Source organism: Lissotriton vulgaris, chromosome 2_1, assembly GCF_964263255.1.
Source record: "Lissotriton vulgaris chromosome 2_1, aLisVul1.2, whole genome shotgun sequence".
NCBI lineage: Eukaryota > Metazoa > Chordata > Amphibia > Caudata > Salamandridae > Lissotriton > Lissotriton vulgaris.
In genome coordinates, this window is record NC_141687.1 from 1,073,894,227 (window position 1) to 1,073,907,551 (window position 13,325).

General features: G+C 44.0%; 1 protein-coding gene across 5 annotated transcripts in view; it reads right to left on the minus strand.

Moving 5' to 3' along the window:
* USP2 (ubiquitin specific peptidase 2) overlaps positions 1 to 13,325 on the minus strand; it is a 280,374-nt gene that overhangs the window by 188,185 nt on the left and 78,864 nt on the right. For 3 of the 5 annotated variants that reach the window (XM_086956771.1, XM_086956772.1, XM_086956770.1), the window contains exon 2: positions 2,944 to 3,087. The exons of the other annotated variants lie outside the window; for them this stretch is intronic. The gene's annotated coding sequence lies outside the window, so the exon portion shown is untranslated. The remainder of the gene's footprint in view (positions 1 to 2,943; positions 3,088 to 13,325) is intronic. 5 annotated transcript variants of the gene reach the window in all.

The window sequence follows — 13,325 nt, forward strand, 5'->3', positions numbered from 1 at the left end:
GAGTGGTCTGCTTAATTCAGACACTCTGTTCATCACCACCCCCTTTTCTGAATCAACTGGATTTTGTCAGATGTTTGAGGCCATTTAAACAGCAATTTCTTTATTTTGCTGGGTTATTGCTATTTTTCCCTAATCGCGTGTTAGCCTATTACACTTCAGCAAAGCGTGGAGTTTTATTTTACAGAGTCTTCTGATGCCCTAGTGCGTCTGAAATAAGATAGAATGGTTTCAAGCTGAGTAGTGGCAAGATGGAAGGGAGGTATAGATCTAAGCGGAGGACTGGAACCATAACACCCTTCTCCAAAGGGGGGCTAAAAATAAACAGAAATGCTTTAGAAAACACCAATTTGTGAACATGTTTAAGTCTAAATGAGGTCAGGCTGTTAACTCTGGATCCCACAAAATTGCTAGTCATTTCAACTATTCCAATTTTGCTTAATCCAATAATTATCGAAGTTGCAAAATGTTTGCACGCAGAGGTTCCTGTCCTTTTGAGGTGCCTGAAAACACCAGTGGGTCTTGGTTAGTGAGAGGTTAAGGACTTGGAGAAGGGTGCTAGTATTGTTGTGTGGTGCCCTGTTTGTTGGTTTGGTGGTGTGATATGTTGCAGGAGTCTTTCAGGCATGCAGAGTGATGTGATGTAGAGATAATTGCTTAATTCATTCTATAATGTGTTTGCTTTTATTGATGTGTGAAGGGATGTAGAGGGCTTGATGCTATTTCTGTGTAAAGCACTTTAGCCTTGTGCTGGACTGGTTGCTTCTATTGCTGTGGTTTGCTGCAGGAGACTAGCTAGCATTACTGTGTTCTACATTATTTTCCGGCATTGTGATGTGTTGCAGAAGACTCAATGATGTTATTGTGTGATGTATGCATGGAGTGTGCTGGTAGTTCTGTCTAATGTGCTTCAGTTGGCCTGTTGATATTGTGGTTTGATAAGTTACAAGAGGTCTGCAGATACTGTTGAGTGATATGATGCAGGGTGAGTGGTAATTTGTTATGTGAACTGTTGCTTGTTTTTATTGGAATGTAAAACATTGTAGGGGCTTGTTGCGATTGCTGTGGAATGCTTTGTTTCCTGGTACTGCTGTTTGGTGCATTAGCTGGCATTGCTGAGTTATTGTTGCATGAGACTTCCTGAAATTGCTGTCTTATGCAGAGTTTATATGTATTGTGTGCTGTGTGGAATGAGACTTGATGTTGATGGGGGTTTGTTGGTAATTCTTTGTGAGGAGATGCAGTAGGCTTGCTGGTATTCCATGTGTGTGATGCACTCAAGTGATGCTGCTTTAATTGCTTACTAATATGTTGCATGAGGTGCTAGTAACACTGTGTAACACGTTGCACAGGGGTTGCAGGTTTTGCTGCGTGATGCTTGCAGGAACATCGCTGGTTTTGTTGTGTGATACACTTTGGTTCGTGTGATTTGCATGGCATTTTTTGTTATTGCTCTGTGCTTGTTAATTTGCAGTGTGTAGACGATGATGATTACACCCACATATGTTAAGATCTTGTCCATATATGATTGTGCCAGTTGCTTACTGATTTTTTAACAAAAATTAAAATAAATTCCAACTTTACCAATTAACTTGATTAAAGGTTGAGGTGGTGTTATTGTTCCACATTCTTGGGCTTTTGGGCATAACAGTTGATATTTTGCAGAATGTTCACCTCTCTGTGAGAGGTCTTGTCTCCTTTGACACTCTGTCTAACATTACGGGAAACTTAGTCATTGCAACTTATCCGGCCAACAATGGGGGGTGGTGGAGTGTGGGAGGGACAGGTTATTGGTCGATGTGGCAATTGAAGATTTTTTATGGAAAGTTCCTCTTATAAAAATAATTCAATCTCTTTGATCCTTTTTGGAAGCAGTAGCTCCACAAATATTAGCATTAGCCTATTGCTGCATTGAGTTCAATTTTCGGGAGTTCATTAAAGTTGGACTGAACCATGATCGCATATTTACGTTAAAGAGAGCTCCTGGCCTGGAATACCGCATGGTATCTTTGGAGTACCTGTTGTAAAGCTATTTTAGAGTGAAATCTATCGCTGTCTGTACTTGAAACAGTTATCTTAGACTGAAGTTTACCAGTTAGCATCTTTTTCTTTTTTTACTGAGCAAATCAATTTGTATAGTTAGATGTTTATGATTACAAGGAAATTCTTAAGATAATTGTGTCTTTGCAAGTAGCACACTAGGCACACTGTTATGTTTTAGAAAAACTATTAACGGATTATCAATGCAAATGTTATAAAATGAAGGTGTTTAAAAGGAAATATATTATTTCCTCGTATCTATTGTATTTTTTGTATTATGATTCAAACCATTGTAGTAATAGATATCATTGTTAAATAGTTTTGGTAAACTGAAGGAGCAGAAATTATTTGTACGTTATCTCCTCCTATGGACCTAGTGTTCCTGACTCAGAGTGGAGCCCCAACAGTAATAACTACAGCCTACTACTTGTGTACAGGTCTAGTCACCTCCTGGAGAATGTGGACGGGCACTTGGGGGAACTAAGAGAACCTTTGCTCTCTAGCCCATTGGACGGCACCAAACTTTGAGGTAAAGTTGAGGGACTGAACCCGCCCATCCTCGGCTTGGGCAGAACCCCTACCCGTCTGTCTAGTGTACCAGTGTTCAGAAGGAACGCAAGCGACATTGCTGCAGTCCACAAACACCTCCATAAAATATAAATACAAATTATTACTATTAATTATTATTTATGTTCTTTTTGGTACCTTTAGGTTGTGGTTAAGCATTGGACACAAAAATGCTTCAGATGCAATTCAAACCTTTTTTTAAAAAAAAGATTGGCAATTTTTGGTATTTCAATACAACCAGAAAATAATGAACAATGTTTATGATGCAAAAGAGAGCAAGTTAAACAAATTAACACTAACATGTAGGGCGCTGTACTATGATTGAACTCTACGCTTTACCGGTTGGGAGATCGGGATTTTTAGTCCTTTTTTCTTGTTCCAGGAATATTGGAAGTAGTCCTTTGGAAGGGTCTCCTTTGGTCAGGCTTGGAGTTCCCGCTTGGGTCTCGTCTGCTGCTCTGTAAAATGCACCACGGCTTCCCCCTATGGATGGACAAAAGGAGATGGGTCCATTGGCAAGACAGATCTCATCCACTAGTGAAATTCTATTTCAGTTGACTGCGTTTCGGTGCTACGGAGACCATACCTTTCCAGGAGTCCCTTTGGTGGTACTTGGTGAAAAACGAATTGACCTATTGATGGGAGTAGCCCATACTGAGATCCAGCTTGGGCCCTCCTGGGCCACCAGCAGAGCCTGGCCTCAACTTACTACTATGATCTCCCACTTAACACTTCTATTTTTCTTCCGTCTTTTATCCCTCCATTACTCTATTCAATCCAACTAACAGACACACATGTCCTCCGCCAGCCGCGGCCCGTGGAGCGTGTTTCGGTGAGGCAGGGTTGCGGGGCGGGGAAGGGGCAGCGTGGGGGTGCTAAAAACCAGAGTATGGATAATTGAAGGTAAGTCAACAATTTAATTAACAAAACGAATTTCGTAGCGCGCCCTGCATCACAAAATGTGATGCAGGGTGCGCTACGAAATTCATTTTATTTATTAAATTGTTTACCTACCTTCAACTATCCATACTCCGGTTTTTAGCAACCCCCCACCCTGCCCCTCCCCACCCCGCCTCTCCGCCCCACCGAAACTCCCTCCACGGGCCGTGGCTGTCCTCCGCTCAAATTAACGTGTACCCCCCATTCTAATATTTAGTCATATTTCCCTATACTTATCCACCACTAGTCCTTTTGGGCTCCGGAGTAGCGTTCTACTCACCAAAAAGCGTTTCGACGCCTCGTCAGTGGTAGTAAGTGCTATATAAACACAATTACAATTACAATCTAACTGCCTGTCCCCGTCATGGGTCAAGTACTGTGGATGAATTAACTTTGGGGGCCATATTAATGTGGTGTGTTTTTTCATGCTCGAGTGATTGGACCCAGACCCATGGTCAGACTGGACAGAAAAAAAACCTGGAAACCAAAATAAAAGAGGTCTCCTTTCATTGGCTAACTTGTAAGAGAATAAGAATGGTTGTCCTGGCTCTGCTCAGAAGCCTGCGGTTGGCGCCAATCCCAAGGCTGTGTAGTATTGAATCCACTTCATGCTGCTTTAATCCACTATCAGACACATTTGCCCCTTTATCTCACTTTTGCAGGTGTCAGCTTTCTCCCCTTGTGAGTGTTTTTTCCCTCTCTTGCGCTGGGAAATGCCTCATCAGAACAAGCACTGGCAAAGCCAATAGGTTTCTCCTATGAGACACCTATTGGCATTGTTAACTTTTAAAGATTTTGGACAGCAGTGCGAGCATGGCTCAAAGTAAATTTAAAAGTGCTATGGTACGGCCATTGTTGATCGCGCTATAGTGATTTGTTTTTATTTACTTTAAGCCATTAAACAGCAGCTCGTGCTGCTGTGCAACACCTTTAAAAAAAATTTTTTAAAGCCAAATAGCTCTGTTCAAGCTATTTGGCTTTTTAAAATATTTTTAAAGATGGCTTACAGTAAATAAAAACAAAGTGCTATGGCGAGGCCCATCATGGTGCTTTTCGTTCCAAAGCGGGGAGAGGGGCAAAAAAGAACATGAGGTGGGGTGGGAGGGAGAAGGCAAACAAGGAGGACGTGGGAGTGAAAGGGTGGGGAACGGCTATAGGAGAGCTGAAAGCAACAAAGGGAAAAGCAGTGATGGGGTCGAAGGGGGGACTGGGGACAGGGCAAGCCACTAGGTCAGAGGGGGCAAGCAGAAATGAGAAAGAGGTAGTGGGTGGGAACAGGTCAAGCAGCAACAAATGCAGGCAGGGTGGGATGGGCGGGCAGAGACAGCAAAAGTAAGAGGCTAACACTCTTCAGTTACCTAAAGAGCTTAAAAATTAAAAAAAGTGCAGAGACGAACAGATTTTGACGACTCTATGCAGAAGACGCTGATATAATAACAAGCAATAAAGGACAGTTGGAGGCGGCTATGGGGGAGCTGCAGGCAACAAAGCGAAAGCAGTGATGGGAGTAGGGGGAGGAGGGAATCTGTGGAAGGGGCAAGCCACGAGGTCAAGGGAGTAAGCAACAATGGGAAGGAGGTAATAGCGAGAACAGGTCAAGCAGCAATGAATGCGGGCGGGGTGAGAAGGGCGGGCAGAGACAGCCTGTAAAAACAATGCACTCTGATGTGGTGCTAAACTACCAAATCTTTCAAAAGTAAGCCTGGGAAGAGCTTGCGGAGTTCCGTTATGTGGAACTCTGCGAAGTGACCAAAAAGTGTGCTGCGCTATGCGAAATTCCACAAGGGGCAGAGTGCGTTTGGTCATGCCATTCAAGTTGATTTTTTCAGAGCTGGGATTTTTCCCGTGAAGTAAAATCGCGTGAACGGCACCATACACTGCACAAGAGGGTACCTGCTTCTTTTCTTGCCTGCTGCGTAGATCTTCTGCCTGAGCGGCAGCTCTGTCAACGGAAACCACTGCCTCACATTAACCACTGCTCCCATTAGCGAATAAAAAAGTGGCCCACATTTGCAATTAAGGGAAGTTTTCAATGTGTATGTGTTTTGCAAGGTATGGAAGAATGCAAGACTGCATGGATTTGAGCTTGCCGCAGGCACTGTTTGTAGTGATATCAGGGAAATCAACATTACAAAATGGCCCCCAAAACCATAAAACAGGCTCACAAACAGACAACAAAAAGAACACACACTGACCTGTCAGACCAGCCATTTGGGCACAGTCTGGTTGCCCAGTCCGACTCTGCACAGAGCTGAAGCAACTCTGACCACTGGGCATTAGCTGGCAACGGAAGGTGTGGTTATAAGCTTAACCCCTTAAGCGCTGCCGTCGGCCAACGGTCGTCGCGTGCACTACCATGGTAGTGCTGTAAAGGTCCGTTGGCCGACGAGGCCCCACCCGTTATTCGAACGTTCAGCACTGGGCGCTGAACGTTCGACGCTCTAAACGGGTTAAATAGATCGAGTTCTGTCCGTGATGGGTCAGATGAAAAATGGGAGATAGGAGCTTGCAGAGATGATGGTGTGACAGGTGTGGAGTGGCTAACTTGTAGGGGAGCAGCCAGATGTTTGCACACTTTTTTTTCTGTGTCCATTGTGGGGCAGTTGGCATGGCAGTAGAAAGGATTGGTGATGTGTCTGTTGTGAGGCAGCCGGTATAGTGAGGCAGTCAGGTAGGAGTTTATAGCAGATTGTCAAAGGCAGTACTGCTGTCAATAGCTAGCTCCTTAGGGGTAGGTCTAGCTAGAAGTGGGTGAGAACAACAAATAAACAAGGCAAGCTGAGCCAGAGCAGAGCCAAGGAGCTGGCTCTGCTCTTCGAGCCACTGCATGAGCCGAGCCCCGAAAATGTGTGCCATGTATATTATACAACAAACATAACATAAAATATGATAAAGTCTCTTCAAAATTCATAAAATTGTATTTCTTTAAAATATGAAACATTTGACAATATTATTTCACATTTTAGAATGGAACTGACAAGTACTTATAAAAAGTGATCGTTATTAATATATACGTAGAACCATTCCTGCCCCCACCCAGGCGATAGTGCCAATAGTGAACTACGAGGCAAGGCAATTGTCACATGAACCCTGTATGTAGTCCACATTATAGACAGAGCAACATTTTAGTCTGTTAAATCAAACATAAAAGGTTTTTGTACAGCAGGTATGCTTAACTCGTATATTTAAAAGTGCTTTTATATGTGATAGCAAAGAAAAAGTTGGATCGGAAAAATAGAATATTTGCCAAAGATCACACAAGCAGGGAAGCCATGATTAATCCAGGTTTTTTGGTTTCACTTTCTACAAATCAGCTACTAAATGTGTCTCTCCTTTTCACCTCAAATGTTAATGCTTTGTTTTTACTCCTTATAACATGAGATCAGAGCGAGGGTGGTAGGCAGAAGCCATTTGAAATATCTGCTCACTATGAACTCAAGGTTTTAACTGGACCTTGAGCTGAGCCAGAGCCCGGCTTCAGGGTCCAGCCTGGCTCAAGCTTTCAGCAGCTCGCCCACCGATAGGTCCAGCAGGCTTTGATTCATCTTGGTATTTAATTAGCTCGCCAGATCACACCCTGTGCGCCAATGGCATAACAATAGCCCCGGCGGTGCTGGGAGGTTTGAGGGGCGAGCTCTGGGGGACCCCCTCCGGCACTGTGCACAGGTGGCAAGCTCCTGGCCTGAGAGCTCCTCACTGGGTCAGGAGCATGGGGGCCCGCTCCATGCACTTTGCAGGGGGGTTCCCTCAATTTTCGGTGAGCCACTGCTGTGCGCTACCGTCTTATCTCCCTTATTCCGACATTATGTAAAACATCACAATAGTTCACACATCATGGACACATACATAAAAATTCCAAGCATCCTTTAAAGTCTAAACATGTGTCATTGCTACCCTCTTGTGTACAGAAACGCTTGATGGTTTGGATGGGAGAGCCTCGGAGAGAGAAGCCCTCCACATATACCGCACTACTTTCCGAGGACTCCTCACAGATGGGGATTTAACCCAGGACTAGATTGATTAAGACGAGGACTATAATATTAAAGAAGACGTCTGCACCACGATAACCTTTTCCTTGAGACTTGAGAAAGCCCCAGGCTCGATAGCCATAGGGGGCGAAACACGTGTCGGCTGCTTGTACATGGCTGTTTATATATCAAGTGGCACATTTCGATCTCTGTCAGAACATTGAACTGCGTATTAAAAAATAACTGAACTCATGTAAAACAACCAAAGGATGGTATATTGATTTATTTCGAAAGGGAGGACACTCCTAATCCTATTCCACATATTGGGCCTGATTCACAAAGGTAAATTTGCACTTTCATGTAAGTTCACAGTGTTTTTCAATTCACAAAGGATATTTACGAGTAGCATCTTTACAACTGCCTATCTTTTTATGTGCGGAGACCACGCGCCCGTAAAGATAAAGCCTGTAAAATTGCTGTGTGAATAAAAAAAAATCACATAAATTTGCACTGAAGTGTAAGTTTACCTTTGTGAAAAGCTGTATGTACGGTAAGGCGTCGAGGAGACAGCCGAAGACCTTACCACAACAGCACCAGCACTAGCCCTAGTACAAAACAACAATCCAAGAATGCTCTAATCAAGCCTCTCCGTTCCTTCCAACACATCTCACACGATGAATTTATGGACCTGGTCAAAGCAAGCAGGCCTGCTGGCAGCCCTTCTGACCCCTGTCCGCCACAAACTTTCAAGACAATTTTTTTAACAACCTCTACTGTCACTCCAGTAAGAAGAATCATCAACGATTCCTTAATTACTGGAATATTTCCAGAAGAACTCAAAAAGTCATACATACGCCCTTTACTGAAGAAAACAAACTTGGACCGCTGAACCCTGACCACTTTAGACACATTACAAATGGACAGTTCCTGGGCAAACTGACAGAAAGAGCAACGTTCGCCCAGATGTTACAATTCATTGAAGAGAATGACATACTTGCAGACATCCAAACAGGATTCCGTCCGGGAAGAGGCACTGAATCTGCCCTCCTTGCCATCTGGGATGACCTAAACAATACAGATGACCGCAACGGGGTCGCTGCGCTACTCCTCTTGGACCTCTCAGCTGCCTTTGACACGGTTGACCATGACACTCTGAAACAAAGACTCTATGAAGCCGGCATAGAGGGAACTGCTTTAGACTGGATAGCGTCCTACCTTCGAAACAGAACTAATGTCATCCATACCCCACCTTTCTCGTCCAAACCATACTCCACAAAAGCATGGGTCCCTCAAGGTTCTATCATCTCGCCTATGCTTTTCAACATCTACATGAAGTCATTAAATTTGAATTTAAAATATTTATATAGCGCAACATTCACCGTGCGGTTTCTTGGCGCTGTGGAGACTAATTTAGCAGTAGAAACGAAAAAACTGGTGAAAAGAAGAAAAATAAAATCAGTTCACATTAAGAAAAGCCTGGGTGAAGAGAAAGGTCGTAAGATCTTTTCGGAAAAGGGAATAGTGTCTGGCCAGTCGTAAGTGATCGGGGAGGGAATTCCAAAAGGATGTTGCCAGGAATGAAAAATTGGCTCTGCCCCATTTCTTACGTCTGTTCCGGGGTACCTGAAGGAGTGATTGGGTAGATGAGCGGAGCTCACGGACAGGGGTATACTCTTTTAGCAGAGAAGAGATGAAGGCAGGGGCAGTGCCCTGGCGCGCCTGAAAAACCATGCAACCAGTTTTAAACAGGGATCGCTCCCTAACAGGTAACCAATGTAGTGCCTTCAGTAGAGGGGTAGAGTGATGGGAGCGGGGGAGGCCATACACCAATCTGGCCGCCTGGTTTTGAACCAGCTGGAGTTTCCGCAGACTATACGCTGGGATGCCGTTGTAGAGGGCGTTGGCGTAGTCCAGCCGGGAGATAACCAGAGCGGACATGATTAACTTGAGTGCAAGGGGAGAAAAGAAACGAGAAACAGAGCGGATAGTTCGAAGAACAAGAAAGCAGGAAGAAACAACAGAACTAATTTGTGAGTGACGGTTGAGATGATTATTAAGTTTAATGCCCAGGGTCTTAACTGAGGAAGAAGGTGTAGGGGGGGGATCCGAAAGAGGAAGGCCAGAAAGAGGAATTCCAGGGACTGGAGGAACCACCCGTAAGGACCAATTCTGTTTTGTCAGGGTTCAACTTCAGATGGTTGTGGTTCATCCAGTCCCTGATGAAAATCATAGTAGACTGGAAATTAGAAATAGAATGAGGAGAAGAAGACAGATTAAAGATAAGCTGGAGGTCATCTGCGTAATTGTAAACAGTGACCTCCAGTTGCTGAAGTGCAAAGATCAGAGGATAGATATAGAGATTAAACAGAAGAGGGGAAAGAGAAGAACCCTGAGGAACACCACATGTGACTTTGAGTTGGGTGGCCGAAAAATCCCCCAGCTGGACCGCCTGGGTGCGGTCCCTCAGGAAGGACGATAGCCAAACCAGGGCTGAGCCCTCGACCCCCGCCGCCTCGGTACTGATCAATAAATTTCACCTCATGTGCTATAACTATGCAGATGAGACGCAAATATTCCTTCAACTGGAATGCCCCAAAGACATTGGAAAATTTTCAGCTGTCTCAGAGCCGTGGATCAGTGGATGACCTGGAGCCATCTCAAATTGAATGCTTCAAAAACTGAAATACTCACCTGTGGCTATTGTAAACATTACAACCCGCTTGCCGCATGGCCTGATGAACTGGGATCACTGCCTAAAGTATCGAAGGAAGTAAGAAACCTCAGAATGAACATGGATTCCAAGCTGTCGATGAATGCCCAAGTGGATTAACTAGCAAGATCAAGCTTTGCTACTATAAAAATGCTGCAACTAATTTTCCCTCACTTGGGATTACCACACAAGGTCCAAGCTACCATCTCCCTTGTTCTGTCCAAACTCGATTACACCAATAGCCTCTACCACGGATCACCTTCAACGACCATGAAAAGACTACAACGGATTCAGAACTTGGCTGCCAGACTACTCTTGCATATCAAACCGCGAGACCACATCTCCCCTGCCTTGAAAGCCCTGCATTGGTTACCGGTTGCCAGAAGATCCACGTTCAAGCTGCTTTGTATCACCCACAAAGCAAAACATGGAATGGGACCACTCTTCATTAGGAATAAAATCACCAAACACATTCAACAAAGGAACCTCCACTCTAAAGGAGCACCTCGCCTCAAAATCCCACCATACAAGAAAAAAACCATGGTGGCACATCATTCTCTGTTCAAGCAGCCAAACTATGGAACTCTTTACCCCCCAACATAAGGTCCACCGACAACCACTTATCTTCAGAAAACTACTCAAGATTTGGCTCTTTCCCACATAAGCACCATACGCAAACAGAAATTTACAGCATATCCCTCTGTATACAAGCGTTTTCTTTCACTATAGATATGTACCTATCTTTGTGTATTACTTTGTATAAACATGTAAAATAATTATGTTGTTGAGAGAAAAAATAATAATAATAATAAATAAATAAAAATCATCTTTGGTCTACATGTACATACTTCCATTGTGCATCTATGTACCTTCCATGTACTTGGATCTGTGTGTCTGTTACTTTTCTCCTGAAAAAGCATATCCAATGCACAACCCTATTTCTCATCTTGTGCCTCTATCAATATATTTAATCTAAATATACTTTCCTTCTTTATGTATCTATATACTTTCAATGTAATTATGGATCTATATATTTATCACTTTCTTCTAATTTAGCATTTCCAATGCACTACCTTAGTTCTCAGCCCGATCCCCTATAATAACCCTTTCTAAACTCTTTCCTCTGAGTCCTCCCCTCCAAAACTCATTTTTACTCATCCAAAAGCCTCCTCCTATTGCTAAGATCTAAAAAAAAAAAAAATTCACTCTTTTATCCCTCCACTATCCTTTTCAATCGAAATTAACAGACTAACATGTTCACTTCTCAAATTCCATATTAAACTATACTAATATACTACCCAAATAACTGAATAACATATCCACTACTCAAATTACTTCATATTTTTTTTACTATACTAATTTTCAACGGTAATCCTTTATGGGATCCGGAGTTGCGTGCTACTCGCCAGGAAAGCGATTCAACACCCATCAGGGGTAACAAGTGCTATATGAATGCAAATCTTTCATCCCCTTTTATCCCTCCGCTATCCTTCTCACTCCAAGTAGCAGACTGATATCCACCACTGAAATTACTTCATATTTCACCATATTAATTCACCACTAATCCTTTTTAGGCTTCCTGAATAGCGTGCGTCAACAAGCGCTATATAAATACAAACCATTGTCCTCCTCTACCCTTCTGCTATCATTCCAAATCCAAATAACTGACTAACCTATCCACCACTTAAAATGTACTTGAATGTTTCACTATACTAATTCAACACTAATCCTCTATGGGTCCCGGAGTAGCATGCTACTCGCCAAAAAAGCGCTTTGACGCCTCCTCAGGGGTAGGAAGGGCTATATAAATGCAATTACAATTACAATACACTTACAATACTAGCCGCCTTAGTAGCCAGTAGAAGCAAATGTTTCCCCTCTAGTGTTCGATGGCACATTCCTTAGAGGTTATCAAGTCAGATGCTGCTGAATGTCAAAGCAGCACAAAATGGCTTCCGGAATACTTACCTGACGATACTCTGATCTTACCTATTCAGGTCTGCAATGGAAGTCCAGAGTGCAGTTCCTGAGTGTAGCTCTCCCGTGTTTTTGTAGCCCCATGCAACACTATCCAGAGTAGACTCCCTCTCCACGGGAACTCAGGGGTTAAATTTGGAGATGAGGACTGGTTCCTCTTCTGCTGGGGCCCTAGAGAGCCGGAGCCTAGAGCAGGCCCGACTTCCTTTGGACATTAGGGCCAGGATTCGGGAGAACAGGGCATGCCCCCCTTCCTCGCGAGCACCAGAGAGCGGGAGAGTAGGGCGGTCCCCCCTTGCTCTGCAGCTACATTTGATCGCCTCAGAGTCGAACCAGTATCAATAATTCAGCAACCAAACGTATTCCTGCCGAGCACAGAACGGCAGGACCAGAGAGAGCAAAGCGTCAGCGACGGCACGCGCTGGGCCGTGGTACACAGGCACACGCAAAATCAGAGTGCTGGGCCTCACACGCAATCACGCACAGGCAGGCACGCACGCGCGCAAACACACTCAGGTGTGCACCGTCTCATACGTACATACAATACATACAAACACAAATACAACCGTAACCTATGGTCACATACAGAAGCAGAACCAGAGTGCATGCACACACGGGCACACTTTTGAAACATAACAAACCCACCTATGAACCCCCCCCCCCTCCCCCTCCCAACCAAAGAATGAAACACCGACCTGTAACCGGAACTAGCCGTTACTATATCGCTTCACGAAACAATACATTATTCTACTCCAACCCTGCAGGCCAGTGACCATATCACTCTGGCTCTAATGAAGCTACAGGAAAGGCAACACAACTCAATACCAACAATTAATTCACTGTGCCTCAATGAGCGTGTCAGGCCCTCTGCGTCATTGGTCATAAAGTGTGGGGCAAAGAGAGCAGAGTGCCAATGCCCATTCAATCTTTGGCCTCTCCTTGAGTGTTGCTTCTGTTGTCAATCCAATCCAGAGGTCAAAGTGTACAATAAAACATGTAATGGAACTGTGTGCAAAATAATGTTAATTTGAGGGGCATTTTGGAGACTGACTACCTCACTGTTAGTGTGCCTGTCGCTTGCACCCAGTCAATTCTTAGACACAGGAGACTGAATGGGTTATGATTCC